Source organism: Lissotriton helveticus, chromosome 7, assembly GCF_964261635.1.
Source record: "Lissotriton helveticus chromosome 7, aLisHel1.1, whole genome shotgun sequence".
Lineage (NCBI taxonomy): Eukaryota > Metazoa > Chordata > Amphibia > Caudata > Salamandridae > Lissotriton > Lissotriton helveticus.
Window position 1 is genome coordinate 588,103,618 of NC_136068.1, and position 14,921 is coordinate 588,118,538.

Below are 14,921 nucleotides of genomic sequence, written 5' to 3' on the forward strand. Positions count from 1 at the left end.
GGGAAAGTACACTTGTTTTTCTTCTAGCCAGCTCCTGCTAGTCATTTGAGAAACCCCAGTCTTTCCTTTTTTAAGGCGAGCCTGGGCAGCGCATGAGCTGGTCTGCGAGGCATGCTGTATTAGAGTATGGACTTGAAGCCACGCCCACTCTCCGCCCCTATTTGTCATTGACTTGTGTCATTGTCCTTCGTAAATGTCGGCTTCTGATTCATTAATAGACTCGTTAGTCCCTTATTAGTACCAAACTGGTCTTCATTTGTAACCTCCCATTAGGACTGACCCTTTTACTTCTGTTGTTACACAGTAGGTTTTATTTAGTTTGTAAGCACTATTTTCTTTAAAGAGTTTCTCCTACTGCAGGCACGACAGGCTTTCCTGCAACATTCGGCACACAATGCACGCTTTCACTTTCCAAGCAGCCCAGGAAAAATGGCAGCAGCTTTTTGGGAAATTAAATCGGTTTTGCATTTACAAAAGTTTGAGCTACTGGCATTGTAAATGACAGTGCCTTTTATTTATGTGTTAATTATCAAAGCAGATTGTCATTTACAATGCCAATAGCTTCAACTCTCGCAAATGCGAGACCTATTGCATTGCAAATGCTTGTTCTGTGTTGTACTAGTGGCCCTGCAGCAAGGAGGAGACCCTGTCCAACAGACTGACTTCAAGCTAGTCCACATAGCTAGCTTTGCCAGTTGCTACAGATGCTCTTCAGAGCTTCCAGAAAGATTGGGGAGATGCAATGTCTTCATTGGAGGAAGATTTGAATTTTCAGCTCGATTTGTATTTTGTTTTGTCCTGGCTTCAGGCCAGAATAAACCCTAGCCCCTTTAGCCCACTACTTCTCCTTCAACAACATGCAAAATATCCCCATAGCCTAGGATGCTCTTTAATGCAGTTTACTAGGCTGAGGAAACTGGACAAGCATTTCTTTTTTGCAACCTGCCCTGGAATCAAATGGAGAAGTAAAACTAGTATATGGAGGATATCAAGCTGTATTTAGGTCATTTGGGTAAGTAAGAGATGCCTGAAAACAAGAACCTTCCAGCCAGTCTGATCAGAACGGACTCAAAAGCATCTTTGAGGCCAGAAGGTCGAGGAACCTGCTGAAAAACATACACCGAAACTGAATGGTCACTGAATTTGCTCAAAACCACTACCAGACATATGAAAGAGCCTCGCCTTCCAAGAAACGGAGTAGTGTCCCATTGGCATCCGCTTGTCACCGTGCACCATTATTCCTGAAATGTCTGAATTTGAGCTCTAGCCCTTAGCATTCCAAAGATGACACTGGACTTCACTGTAGGAAGCTGGCTGTTAGACCTGTCTGCCCCTGTGAGTTCCCTCACAATTATTATTTATTTTGTCCCCTTTGGCATTCCAGTGAATCCAGTTATGTATTTTCTTTTTTTAACGTCCACCAGAATTTTTCCAGTGTTCTCGTGGGGGCTAGGTGTTTCTTGGGCCTATTGTTTTACCAAGGCCTAGTTTTCCTCACAGAAAGCAACTGTTAGAACAGGATTCCTAAAATGGTGGCTAGTAACTGCCATAACGGTCACCTAAGGGAGGGGGGCGTGGTTTCAGCGCCGACCGGGATGGCTGCGTGAGCGAGTTGCTCCGCGCCGTGTCCCGTCTTTCCTCCTGGTAATTGTCGCCCCGTGTCGCCTGGCGGCTGGAATCGTGGTCCGGAGGGGCCGCTGACCTACTGGGGAGCGTTTGACCCCGGTCGGAACCCTGGCTGGTGAGCGCCGGAGGACCTGGTGATCGGCTCGACCTGCGGGCGGACAAAGGAAAGATGGCGGCGCCGACTGCGTGAAAGCTCCGGGAGCGGAGCAGTGAGGGGTACCGGAGCAGCTGCAGGCTCCTGCGGGGCCCTCGTGCGGCGGCGAGCAGAGCGGTGGGCCATAGGAGCGGGCCCCGAGTTGCGGAGGAGGTCAGCGGGGATCTACGGGCAAGAGTGGCGCCCCTCCCCCACCCGGTCCCTAGAACGGCTGGAGAGCGGAGCCTGGAGTTGCGCTGCGCCGGCTGAGGCACTGTTGGACTGTGAGGCCGCCCACCCACTGGCTGGATCGCGGTAGGAGCCTATGGGACACGGAGGTGTGCGGTGGGCTGGTGGAGCACTGGGGAGGCGGCCGCCCAAGGCGCCTGAGCATCCCGGGACACGGACAGTCAAGGAAGTGGCCGTCGGCCCGGTCTGTGGTGGGGGACCCGCCCGGTGAAGGGCAAGGATACGCCGGGCTGCAAGCGTGGTGCTGGGCCCCACCGCGCAGGGTGCATCACGGGGGCCAGTGTAGCCGGGGGCAGTGAGTTCAGCTTGCCCAGAAACTTGCCTAATTCACTGGCCACCTCTTCAGTGGAGCTTGCTCCCCCTGGCCCTGGTGGGCTTTGCGGGCGTTCCCTGGGTGACTGTGGGGCAGCGCGGAGGGCACTTCCGGCCTGGATATTGTCGGAGGCCCGTGAGTGTGGCACGGCTGGCGCCGCCGGTTCCCGCTTGACCTGGGGATTGGTGATACTCCGCTGGGCATTTCTGGAGGGCCTGGCCATTGTCCGAGGGGGCTGCTCGAGTAGCTGAATACCTGCACGCAAGATGGCCGCGCTGGGAAATGGTGACGCCGAACCGCCTGAAAGGGGAGGCCGGAGGCCGGAAGACGTGAATGGCGGTGTCCCAACGGAGCCCTCAACCCAAGAACAGAGACTAAACCTTCGCCTTGATGCAATCTTGGCCGCGATCACCGCTACGAAGGATGAGCTGCACCAGGATATTGCGCAGGTGGCGTCCGGGCTCGGCCTGCTGAGGGCGGACCACGCCAAGCTCTCTGACCGTGTGAAATCCAACGAACAACTGCTCCAGGAGCTGAAACCGGCGGTGGTCACGGCGGAGCATAAACTTGATGACGTTATTCATCGACTGGCGATTCTGGAGCGTCGAGCGGAGGACGCGGAAGGACGCAACCGCCGGAACAACGTGAGGGTGGTGGGGCTTCCGGAGAAAATTGAGAAGGGTGATGCGGTGGCCTACTTGGAGGACTGGTTCCGCACGGTGGTGGCGCCGGAGGGCCTATGCCCCTTCTTCTCCCTGGAAAGAGCGCATAGGGTGCCCGCGAAGCCTCCCCTGGAGGGCCGACCGCCCCGACCGATGGTGGCCAGACTGCTGCACTATAAGGATCGGGATCTGCTGATCCAAAAGGCGAGAGATCGGGGGCCCTTCCAAGTGGACAACAGCAAGGTGACGATATTTCCGGACTATACGCAGGAGGTGCAGCGGAGCAGGGCTTCTTTTCTGTCGATGAAGAAAGAGCTGAGAGAGGAGGGGATTCAATACTCCTTGCTTTTTCCGGCCAAGCTGCGGGTCATCGTTGATGACAGGACTCACTTTTTCCAAACACCCGATGAAGCTTGGTCCTGGCTGGAACTGTATCGGGCAGGGACGGATCGAGCAGACAGGCCCGCCAGGGATCGAGAGCAGCCGGTCAGGGTCAGGAAGTCGCAGCACATCCGCTCCCGGAATAGGCGCCAACGGGCCGAGCGGGAAGCGCAAATGCTGGCCGATAGACGGAGTGCGTTGGAGGCCACGGCGACCATCACGGGCTTGCAGCAAGAGGACGCCTCCAGGGGCTCGGCTTCGGAGGGTGAAGGTGAGAAGACTGGCGATGAGGACTCGGAGGTGGGGGGAGCGCTAGGGCCGGAGGTAACCCCACAAACGTCGGATGGTATCTTTAATGGGTGAAGCCTGTGGCCGCTGAACTTTTTGTAAGGCCTGGACGCTCCTGACTTCTATTGGACTGCCAGGTATGGGGCTGCATCAGCAGTACGGGGCTGTGGGCGCGGGGTGGTTGCTCTGTCGTCCTGGTTCGGGGCTCCATAGTCCCCATCAGACCCTTAAGGTCTTCTGTGGTGTCGACCACAGATTAGTGTGATGTGTTGGGTGTTTGCGGTTTGGAACGGGGCTGAAGCTGGGTTACTAGGCCCTGTCCTGGGGAGGGGGAGGGTGGGAGTTGCGGGGTATGTTTTGAGGGGGTTGTACAATTGCTGCGATGCGGGTCACATTTATTGGCGTGCGCCACTGTTGGGATTGATGCACTATGGGGACGTTACCTAATTTGAAATGTGTCACATGGAATGTCCGGGGTATTCGCACTATGATTAAGCGCCACAAGGTACATGCCTACCTGGTGAGGCGGGGCGTTCAGATAGCAATGCTTCAAGAAACTCACTTGACACAGCAGGAATGTGGGGCGTTACAGAGGAGGTGGCGGGGTCAGGTGTTTGGCACGACTTACTCAGCATTTGCCAGGGGGGTGTTAATATGGATCAGAGCGGGCACGCCATTCCAAGTCACGAGTCAGAAGATAGATCCGGAGGGTCGTTATGTAGTGGCGGAGGGTCGGCTGTGTGGAAGGGAAGTAGTGCTGTGTAACATCTATGCCCCCAACGCTGAGCAAGCGCATTTCTTTGAGGGTTTATTGCGCTCACTGGCGTATTATTTGGCAGGCCCTATCCTGCTGGCGGGGGACTTTAACTCCATTTCGGATGTGCTGTTGGACAGGTCGCACCCGCCTTTGGTAGACTCCCCAGTGCGCAGACTTGCGACCCATAGACGGGACTGGCAGGAGAGGTGGGGCTTGGTGGATGTATGGAGGGCGCAGCACCCCGAAACTCGAGATTACTCCTACTTCTCAGCGCTGCATGATCTGCATGTTCGATTGGATTCGGTGCTGTGTTGTGAGTCTCTAGCGCAGGTGGTGATGCACACTGAGTACTTATCTAGAACCATCTCGGACCATAACCCACTGCTGATTTCTGTGCAATGGCAGCTGGCGAGATCGGCGGTCCCCACATGGAGACTTCGTCCGGAGACGCTGGACGACCCGGTGTTCTGTGACACGGTCCGACAAGGCATAGACGACTACTTCACGGTCAATGCTGGGTCGACAGCGACCAGAGCGAATGAATGGGATGCGATTAAAGTGGTGGTGAGGGGGTTATGCATGGGCCGGTTTCTGACTGTGAGAGGATCGGTGTTGAATGACCTCGCGAAGGCGGAGGAAGTGCTGAGAGGGGTGGAGCGGCAGCGACCAGAGAAGCCGGAGCTGCAGGACAGCCTGTTGCGTGCTAAGGAGGCGGTGGCAACTGAGACGGAGAGATTGCGGTGCTATGATTATAAGTTGTATGCGGTGAAAGTGCATGAGGAGCGTGATAAAGTGGGCACGCTCCTTTCGAAGCTGGCTGATCCGAACCCTAGAGGTTGTCCGGTTATGAGTGTGCGACAGGAGGATGGGGTTGTGGTTTGCTCGCAGTCAGCGGTCCTGGGGCGCTTTCAATCCTACTACACGGGTCTGTATGCCAGCCACCTCGAAGTGGAAGCCACGGAAATTGGCGATTATTTAGATCAGATACCTTTGCCGGTATTGGATGAGGAGGAGGCCCGGGATCTGGGGGGCCCTGTCACCCTGGCCGAAATCAGAGGGGCGATTAGCCATATGGCGCGGAACAAAACCCCTGGGGTTGATGGGTTGCCGATCGAGTTCTACGCCAAATTTATGGAAGTGCTGGCGCCCAGACTGCAGGCTGTGTATGCGGAGGCGAAACAATTGGGGCGGTTGCCTGACTCTATGACGGAGGCGCTGGTTGTGCCCCTGCTGAAACCGGGCAGAGATGCTTTAGATGTCTCCTCTTTTCGTCCGTTGTCCATGCTGACTGTGGATTATAAGATTTTGAGCCGAATCCTGGCCACCCGGCTCCTGCCACTGATGACCTCTTTGGTGCATAGGGATCAAGCGGGATTCATCCCCTCTAGGAGCACTTCGATGAATATCCGTCGGCTGATTGGGGTCATTGATAGTGCTGCCTTGGCGGATCCGGGCCCGGTAGTGCTGACGGTTGATATTGAAAAGGCGTTTGATAGTTTGGAATGGGATTTTTTAGATGGCGCGCTGTTGAAGTTCGGGGTCGGGGAGGGGTTCCGGGGCTGGACGAGAGTGCTCTATTCATCGGCTAAGGTGCGGGTGCGGCTGGGGACACTGGTCTCCTCGGTTTATCCGGTCTGTAGGGGCACGAGGCAGGGCTGCTCGCTGTCCCCTCTGCTCTTTGCTCTAGCAATGGAACCATTAGCGGCGCAAGCAAGGACGGGAGTTGTTTTCGACGGGATTGCGCAGGGCCTTGACTTGCATTATATATCGTTGTACGCCGACGACTTGTTACTGTACCTGGCGGATGCTGGAAGGGCTCTAGAAGGCGCGGTGGATATGTTGGGCAGGTTCGGGAGGCTTTCAGGCCTCAGGGTGAACTGGACAAAGACTTGTGTGTTCCCGCTGCGGAAGACCACGCTCTGCCCGCAGCTTACGAGGCCGGTAGTGTGGGAACCCTCTTGTTTTATTTACTTAGGAGTGCGCATCTACCATGCCACGGCGGACCTCCTTGAGGGGAATGTGGGGCGCTGTATTAGGGCTCTGAGAGGCAGTATGGACTTCTGGGCCTCTCTTCCGCTGTCTGTACTGGGCCGAGTGGCGCTGTTGAAAATGGTGGCACTCCCGAGACTCCTCTATTATTTTAGAACGCTGCCGGTGTGGATCCCGCAAGGTATCTTTCGGGAGCTGAAGACGTTGGTGACTGGCTTTCTCTGGGGCCACGGTCGCAGACGGGTGGCATTGACCACCCTGCTGAGACCCAAGTGTGAGGGGGGGATGGCCGTCCCCGACTATGAGTTATACTATCTGGCAGCGCAGCTCCAGGTCCTGACGCAGAACGTGGCCAGAGAATTCAGGGGGCCCGAGGATGGCCGGGGGGTCGGCGCTCAGAGGTATGTCTTGTCGTCTATTGTGATGCAACAGAGACTGGCCAGTAGGGACGTCACGATGGAGGAATGGACACTCAGATTGTGTTGGAACAGGTACCTGAAGAGGGCTGGGAAGCGCCGGCCGTACGCCCCGGAGATTCCGTTGGGTATGCTCACTGCCTTGCCGCACGGAGGTGATTGGTCCCAATTATTAGAGTGGGAGGACCTGGGCTTGCAGATGGTAGGAGACCTCTATGTGGACGGGACGCTGGCCCCGTTCCAGACCTTGCATGAGCAATTCGGCCTGCCGAGTGGTACCTTCTTGCTGCATGCGGCGGTTGTCGCGGCTCTGCGGAAACATTGGGGGGACGGATTGGCTGAACCGGCGGTGACGGCGGTATGCCAATATGTGGTGATGGCAGCGGGCACCGTCAAGGCGGTGACCTGCCTGCACAATAGGATGTTGAACGAAGGTCTGGCCCCGTTGGTCGAGTTGAAGTCGCGCTGGGAGGCCAGCATTGGTAGGCAAATCCCGGACTCTGTATGGGGTCAGGTGCTACACAGGGCCTGGAAAGGGACAAGGAATGCGAGATTCCAACAGGTGCACTATTTTGTGCTTCATAGGGCTTATTTGACCCCGCAGAGGTTACGTCGTCACTTCCAAGTACTTGATGCCATGTGCCCGCGATGTTTAGAACCTGAGGCGGATCTTGACCACATGCTGTGGGGTTGCCCGAAATTGGGGGACTACTGGTCTGAGGTGGGGGACCTCTTGAATGCTGTCACGGATCGGGAGGTGGACTTTGACAATGCCACTTGCCTGCTTCTTTGGTTCCCGCATACCAAAAGGACCAAGGTTACGAGTAAATTCATTGGGTTGGGACTGATACTGGCACAGCGAGAAATCACTTGGCATTGGAAGTCTAAAGAGGGGCCGTCTGTACGGAGGTGGAGGAATGAATTGGTGAAGTGGTCGGCCTGTGAGAGTGTGTCACGAATGCGCCAGGCGACTAGAACGGGTAATGAGAAGAGCTTGGACCTGGCACGGTCATGGGAGCTGGTGGTGCAGGCGTTACGGGACCACATAACTGAAGGCGAAGACACTGATCAGTTATGAGCAGGGAATCCGTGTGACTACTAGTTTGTTAAACCTTCCTGATAGTTGTCACCCTAGAGCAGGAGGGGGATGGTGGTACCCGCATTAGCAGCAGTTGGGGTGGGGGAGGGTTCAGAGTGGGAGTCGTAGAAGGGGGTGGTTTGCCGGCTAGCGGCGACCTCCCGGAACCGGATGGCCCAGGATGGTAGTCGTTTGATTTCGTGATATGTCATTGGAGTGGCCTAGGATTGGATGGAGAGGGGGGGTTGGTTGTTCTGGGATAAAAGCGGAAACGAAGTGCTACACTTGACCTGTGTCCCGAACAGGGCACGCACCGAGGTGCCTCCAGTGAACTGACTCATTGACGCGCCGCCCAGCCTCCGGGATGTGGGCTAATTGGCTGTGTATTGTATTACTATCGTACTGTATGCTGGGTACCGTTGGTGTATGGGTTGGCTTGTTGGATGTGTTTCTTCCTGATTCTGCAATAAAAATATATTTACAAAAAAAATAACGGTCACCTAAGGGTGGCAGACCCATAGGCTAGCATGAGGAAGGTTCCAGAACCAACTAGTAGCTTCCAGGGGTCTGAGGCCAGCCTATAAAAGGCCAGTGACCAGGGAGCCATTTTGGGACAATATTGGAATTGACCAGTGCGGAGAGAGGCGACTTGAGGAGGAGGATATCACACTAGTAGTGACAAGATCGACCTTTGGGGCCGGCTGTTGCTCTACTGGGAAGTGACCCCTCATAGGCTGACCAAACCCCACTGCCACAGCAACCATATTAAGAAACAGAAGACTCCGTGGCAAGTTTTATAACTATCAGTGACTCTCGCAGCGTGGCTCTCAAGTGACCTGTGAAGTCCTGCCCTGAAGGCACGTGTGCAGTGGAAGCGAACCTGGACACAGTGACACTCTGAATGGTAAAGGAATCAGGGGTCAAGGAGTTAAAACTGCCGCGACTGCAGCACATGAGCCCGGAGTCCACATTGTGAAGAGAAGCGGCGGAACCGGCTGTTGACCTTACCCGAAGGAAGCGCCACTGCCGTGCGGGATCCCTGTTGTGGGATCGGAAGAGGAGGAAGAGCCCAGCTGAACCGTGTTGCCATCCGGAGGAACCGGAGGTAGCGTCGGAAGAGGCGGGGAGACTGCAGGAGGAGGCCGGACGGGGGCGGAGCCTTCGTGCCTGAGGAGAGCGCCTGCGAGGATCAGGAAGCGGCTCGAAGCGGCGGACTGAGGCAGCGGTAACGGAGCAGCGGTTCAAGGGAGAGACAGTGGCCGCCGACACTCGTATAACGCAGCACAAGTGGGCAGAGAAGCCAAGACACCACAAGTAAGCGTGGGAGAGTGGTCGGGCGGGGAGGAGCAAACGAGTCCCTGCCGGAACTTACCCCAAGTAGCTGAACAACCGGGGCCACGTAAGGAGACAGCAAATTACCTGTGTGACACTCATTTAGGAGATATAGCAAACCCGAGACAATCCTCTCAGTGAGGGGGTGATCCATGTGAGAAACTACCTGCCCATAACGGAACTTGTGAGGGAGAGTAAGCTGGAAGCCGAGGGGCTTCAGGGAAACGGGAGGTAGCGAACCAAGTGGGGATCACCAGAGAGTTCTGGGGGAACAAAAGGTGATTGGTGGTGAACATCCTGGAGGGTGGAGGACACGATATCCGAAAGGCTGGCAGCACCTGTGTTTACTCTGATGGGCTCAGTGGTTTAATAAGTTCGTAGGATGTTGAGAGCTGTTCTTCAGGGATGTAATATCTTGCTTGTCTTCTCCAGTAATTCAACTACTCGCACCAGAGCCTAATCGTGATTGTATGAAGCTGTGCGGGGGGAGCTGCACCTGGCGAAATGTAATGTACCAGATATGATTTATTGTAAAGAAGACTGTTTAATTATCAACCCGAATAGATGGGGAATGTAAGAGATTGCAACTCTAAGTTGTAGGGATTTCTCAACGTGACCTTCATACTTGGGGGTAGAGAAATACTGAAATTGCCAAATGAATTTTGCGATGAACCAATAATTGAATGTGATGAGGTTAAATGATCTGAAACTGAAACCCGGCTCTAAAGAAAAGAAAGATACATCAAAGAATTTTATAAAAGGAACCGGTATTTTTCTAAACTGGTGTGGTGTCATTATTTTGGTTGGTCATTCACTGGGTTACTGTGGGTGAGATTGTAAGCACTACACAAAGCCTCGAGGGGGTTTAGCTGATGCTGCTCTGTGCCAGGCTACCATATGTAGTCTAGAAAAACCTAGGTCTAACATAATTGGTGCTTCAGCGGTGGGATAACGGGTCTGTGCTTACAACCACTTATTAGTAACACAGTGCTTACCACAGGCCTACACCTGGAGTTTTCTCCTGGCGGACTTCCTAATTACTACTTTTGTTTTTTCCAAATTTACTCCTGGTGGTGGGTGGAGGTGACCCTCAGAGTTTCCTATCCTTGTAACTTACTTCGGGGTGGTTGTCTACACTTTTCACTGACAAGATGGAATTCGAAATGTCAGAGCTGGAGACCTATACTGTGGCACAGCTCAAGGATTTCTGTCAGGAAAGGGGAGTGTTCGTTAGGCGAGGGGCCAAAAGAGAAGAGCTCCGTACTACTCTGCGAGCCTGGGTGGAAGCGCACACGGAGGGAACGGTGAAGGAGGAGGAATCGGACAGAGGTACTGTCATTGATAGGACTGCGGAATGTCCCCCGGGGGTGGGTGAGATGTCAATCAGCCCCAAGGCAACCTCAAGGGAGGGCAGCAGTGTGTCATCGAGAGGGTTGTCAGAAACCGAGTTAGCTGACAGGAGAGAGGAAAGACTGTTAAGGTGGGAAATAGCAAAAATGGAGTTGGAAGAAAGGAGGGCGGGGAGGAGGTTGGAACATGAGTCCAAGCTGGAGATGGAAAGGAAGAGGTTGGAACACGAGTTCAAGCTACGAGAACTCGAATTCCAGGCCCCTAACATCACTCCAAATGGTGGCAGCGAAATCAAAGAATTAACCAGGGAATCCAGACCCTACCTACCTAAAGACATAGTTGCCAGCTACAGCCAAGGGGATGACATAGCCAAGTGGCTGGCTGCCTATGAGGTCTCCTTAAGAGCCCATGGGATTCAGGAGAAACACTGGGGGGGTGGATTATATAAGTATATGCCTCCCACTGGTCGGGATACATTATTGGCACTAGAACAAGAGAAGCAGACCCACTACCCCACCATGAAGATGGCGTTAATCAAAAAGTTTGGGCTAACCCCGGAGAAGTATCGCCAAAAGTTCAGGGGGAGCCACAAGTTAAGCACCCAGAACTGGGTGGATTTCCTGGACTATGCAAGAAAGGCATTGGAGGGTTGGGTGAAAGGCAGCGAGGTAGGGGACTATGAAGGTTTATATGACCTCATACTCAAGGAACACCTACTCGAGAAATGCTTTCCCCAGCTGCGACAACACCTGGTGGACAGCAAGCTGACCAGCCCCAGCAAGCTTGCTGAGGAGGCGGACATCTGGGCTAGTACCCGGGTGTCCTCAAAGGGGACTGGAGGGGATTCCCAGAAGTCCGGACAGGGCACCCCCCAGAAGAAAGAGGGGGGAGATAAAAAGCGGGAGTTCTCTAAAGGTCCCCAAAACAGTTTCCAGGGAAAGGGAACAGGTTTCACCCCTAAGGCTAACCCGCCCAGAAACCCTCATCCTGGCCAAAGCCAGCAGCCAAGGGTTGTCCACTGCTTTGAGTGTGGTGGTGTTGGACATTATAAGGGAGATGTCAGATGCCCAAAGAGACCACCCCCTCCCACCGGAGGCAAAGCCCCGGGAGTAGCCAGTGTAGCGCTCGGGGAGGAGTTGCCCTTAGATAAGGGGGGTGAGTGGGCGGGTGTCACCTTAGTGTCCCTGGGAGAACGGGAGATGGTTCCTAAGATTCAGGTGCCCCCAAATACTACCAAGTATGGGCAGTGGATCACCATCAATGGCCAGAGAGGGGAAGCTCTGAGAGATACAGGAGCCAGTATGACTATGGTGAGAAGTCAACTGGTGTCTCCAGAGCAGGTGATTCCCAATGTACTCCACCCCGCCGCGATGGCTGACGGCAGAATGGGCCACTACCCCGTGGCCGAGGTTCCCTTTGAGTGGGAAGGGGTTGCAGGTTCACTTCGAGTTGCCGTAAGCCCTGCCGTGCCAGTTGATTGTCTGCTGGGGAATGACATGGAGCACAATGCTTGGAGGGAGGTGGAATACCGGACTCATTCTGAGATGCTGGGTACACCTGACTGGGCCTGTGTCAGCACAAGGTCCGCGACTACCCGGAGGGGGAGTTCGCTTACACTGGAGCCTGGAACAATGGCCCAGCCAGCTGCCAGAGAAGAGAAGGACAGTAGGCAGGAGGAACCTGCCTCCACATCTCTACCTCGTGAGATAGATAGGCCACCTGCGAAGGTGGATCTGGAGTCCACGGAGGAGAATGTTACTTCCTTGAAGAACCTACCCATCCCTGCTGAATGGCATGTGGAGGGAGGTCTTTCCAGGGAGGAATTCTGCAAAGCTCAGAAGGAGTGTCCTACTCTTGAGGGGCTGCGGCAACAGGCCAAAGCCCAGGCAGCAGGGAACGTTGTAGGGAACTACCAGATTTACTGGGAGGATGGACTCCTCTACAGTGAGCCCAAGGCACCCGGACATGGTTCATCCAGGGCCTTGGTGGTCCCTCAATGTTTTAGAGCCTTTCTTCTAGAACTGGTTCACGAGATACCCGTGGCAGGTCACTTGGGTCAGGACAAGACCTTTGCCCGGCTTGTCCCCCACTTTTACTGGCCTCGGATGAGAGTGGCGTCTGATACCTACTGTCGGACGTGTGTGTCTTGCCAAGCCAGTGGGAAAACAGGGGTGAAGCTGAAAGCTTCCCTGGAACCACTTCCAGTCGTTAGCACCCCCTTTGAAAGGGTGGGCATCGACATTGTAGGGCCATTAGATCCACCGACTTCAGCTGGTCACAGGTTCATCCTGGTTCTAGTGGATCATGCCACAAGGTACCCAGAGGCAATTCCTCTGAGGACCATTACTGCACCTGCAGTGGCAAGGGCTCTGATGGGGATCTTCACCCGAGTGGGTTTCCCCAAGGAGGTTGTGTCCGACAGGGGGACCAACTTCCTATCAGCTTATATGCGGGCTATGTGGAAGGAGTGTGGTGTTACCTACCGGTTTACTACTCCTTATCACCCACAGACCAATGGTCTTGTGGAAAGGTTTAATAAGACCTTGAAAGGCATGATAAGAAGTCTGCCTGAGAGCCTGCGGAGGAAATGGGACGTCCTCCTACCCTGTCTCTTGTTTTCCTACAGGGAAGTGCCACAGAAGGGAGTGGGCTTCAGCCCCTTCGAACTTCTGTATGGGCACCCTGTACGGGGTCCTCTCAGCCTGGTGAAGGACGGATGGGAAAAGACTCCCAGGAAGCTTCCCCAGGACGTGGTGAGCTACATGCTGGCCTTCCGGAGCCAAATGGCCAAGTTGTGGAAGCAAGCTTCTGACAACTTGGAAGCCAGCCAAGCAGTAATGAAGGAGTGGTATGACCACAATGCTCACCCAGTGGAACTGGAGCCTGGACAAAAAGTGTGGGTGATGGAACCTGGAGAGCTAAATGCCTTCCAGGATCGTTGGACAGGCCCCTTTGAGGTATTGGAGAAAAAGGGTAAGGCCACTTACTTGGTGGACCTTAAGACCCCGAGACAGCCCCACCGGGTGCTTCATGCCAATCGCCTCAAGCCACACCATGAGAGGCCCGAGGTCCTCTTGATGATGGTGACCGATGGAGCAGAGGAAGAGGAAAGCAAGCCTCTCCCTGATCTTTTCTCGTCTCAGGAAAAGGATGGGTCGGTGGAGGGAGTGATTCTCTCACCATCCCTGACTCCTGAACAGCAGAGAGATTGCCGCCAGATCCTGGAGCAATTTTCCTCACTGTTCTCCCTTGTCCCGGGAAGGACCCACCTGTGTACCCATGATGTGGACACAGGAGACAGCCCACCTGTGAAGTCTAAGATCTACCGGCTGTCAGACAAGGTGAAGGCCAGCATCCATGGTGAAGTAGCCAAGATGTTGAAGCTAGGAGTGATTGAATCTTCCAATAGCCCTTGGTCCAGTCCGGTGGTTTTGGTACCAAAAGCTGCCCCACCGGGCGCCACACCTGAATTAAGATTCTGTGTGGATTACCGAGGACTAAATTCAGTAACAAAGACTGATGCTCATCCGATCCCCAGGGCGGATGAACTTATTGACCGGCTGGGAGCTGCCCAATTGAATATGCTACTTACCAGTATGCATCTGTTCTTGGCATGTAGGGGTGCTAACATTCATATCTTAGCGTTAGATCGCCGCCTAGTGTTGGGCTCGGATGATCGCACATTGTTGTCCTGGAAGAGTCTTCGAAGTATCCTGAGATAGGTGGCTCCTCCCCTGGACTACAGTGCGCATGGGCATCGGCTCCATCCCCAGATTGTTTTTCGCCATTGTGGCAGAAGATGGAGTGAAAAGTGTAAAGGATGTCCATGCTAATGAATAAATACAATAGTATATCTGCAGCTGCGACAGGCACCGGGGAGGAGGGCGGGCGATATGAATGTTAGCAGCCCTACATGCCAAGAACAGATGCATACTGGTAAGTAGCATATTCAGTTCGAGGCATGTGGGCTGCTAAATTCATATCTTAGCATAGAATACATAGCAGTCCCTCCATCAGCGGCGGTTGCCCGTGCCAGCTGCAGAAACCTGAAAAAGTGTCTTCAGAACAGCCTGTCCTACAGCAGCTTGCTGCTTGGAATGCACATCAACACAGTAGTGTTTTGTAAAGGTATGTGGTGTAACCCACGTGGCTGCTCTGCAAATATCCTCTAAAGGAATGTTCCCTAGGAAAGCCATGGATGCCCCCAGTTTGCGTGTGGAGTGCGCTCTGGGGGGTATTGTTAAAGTGCGCTTGGCTTTTTGATAACATATCTGGATGCACTTAACAATCCATCTGGCTATCCCTGCTTTGGAAATCGGGTTGCCTTTGTGTTGTGGTGCGAAGGCA

General features: G+C 54.3%; 1 protein-coding gene across 2 annotated transcripts in view; it reads right to left on the reverse strand.

Annotated features, from left to right (window-relative positions):
• The window catches only part of RMND5B (required for meiotic nuclear division 5 homolog B), a 140,474-nt gene that overhangs the window by 32,354 nt on the left and 93,199 nt on the right, over nt 1-14,921 (reverse strand). The gene's annotated exons all lie outside the window — the stretch shown is intronic.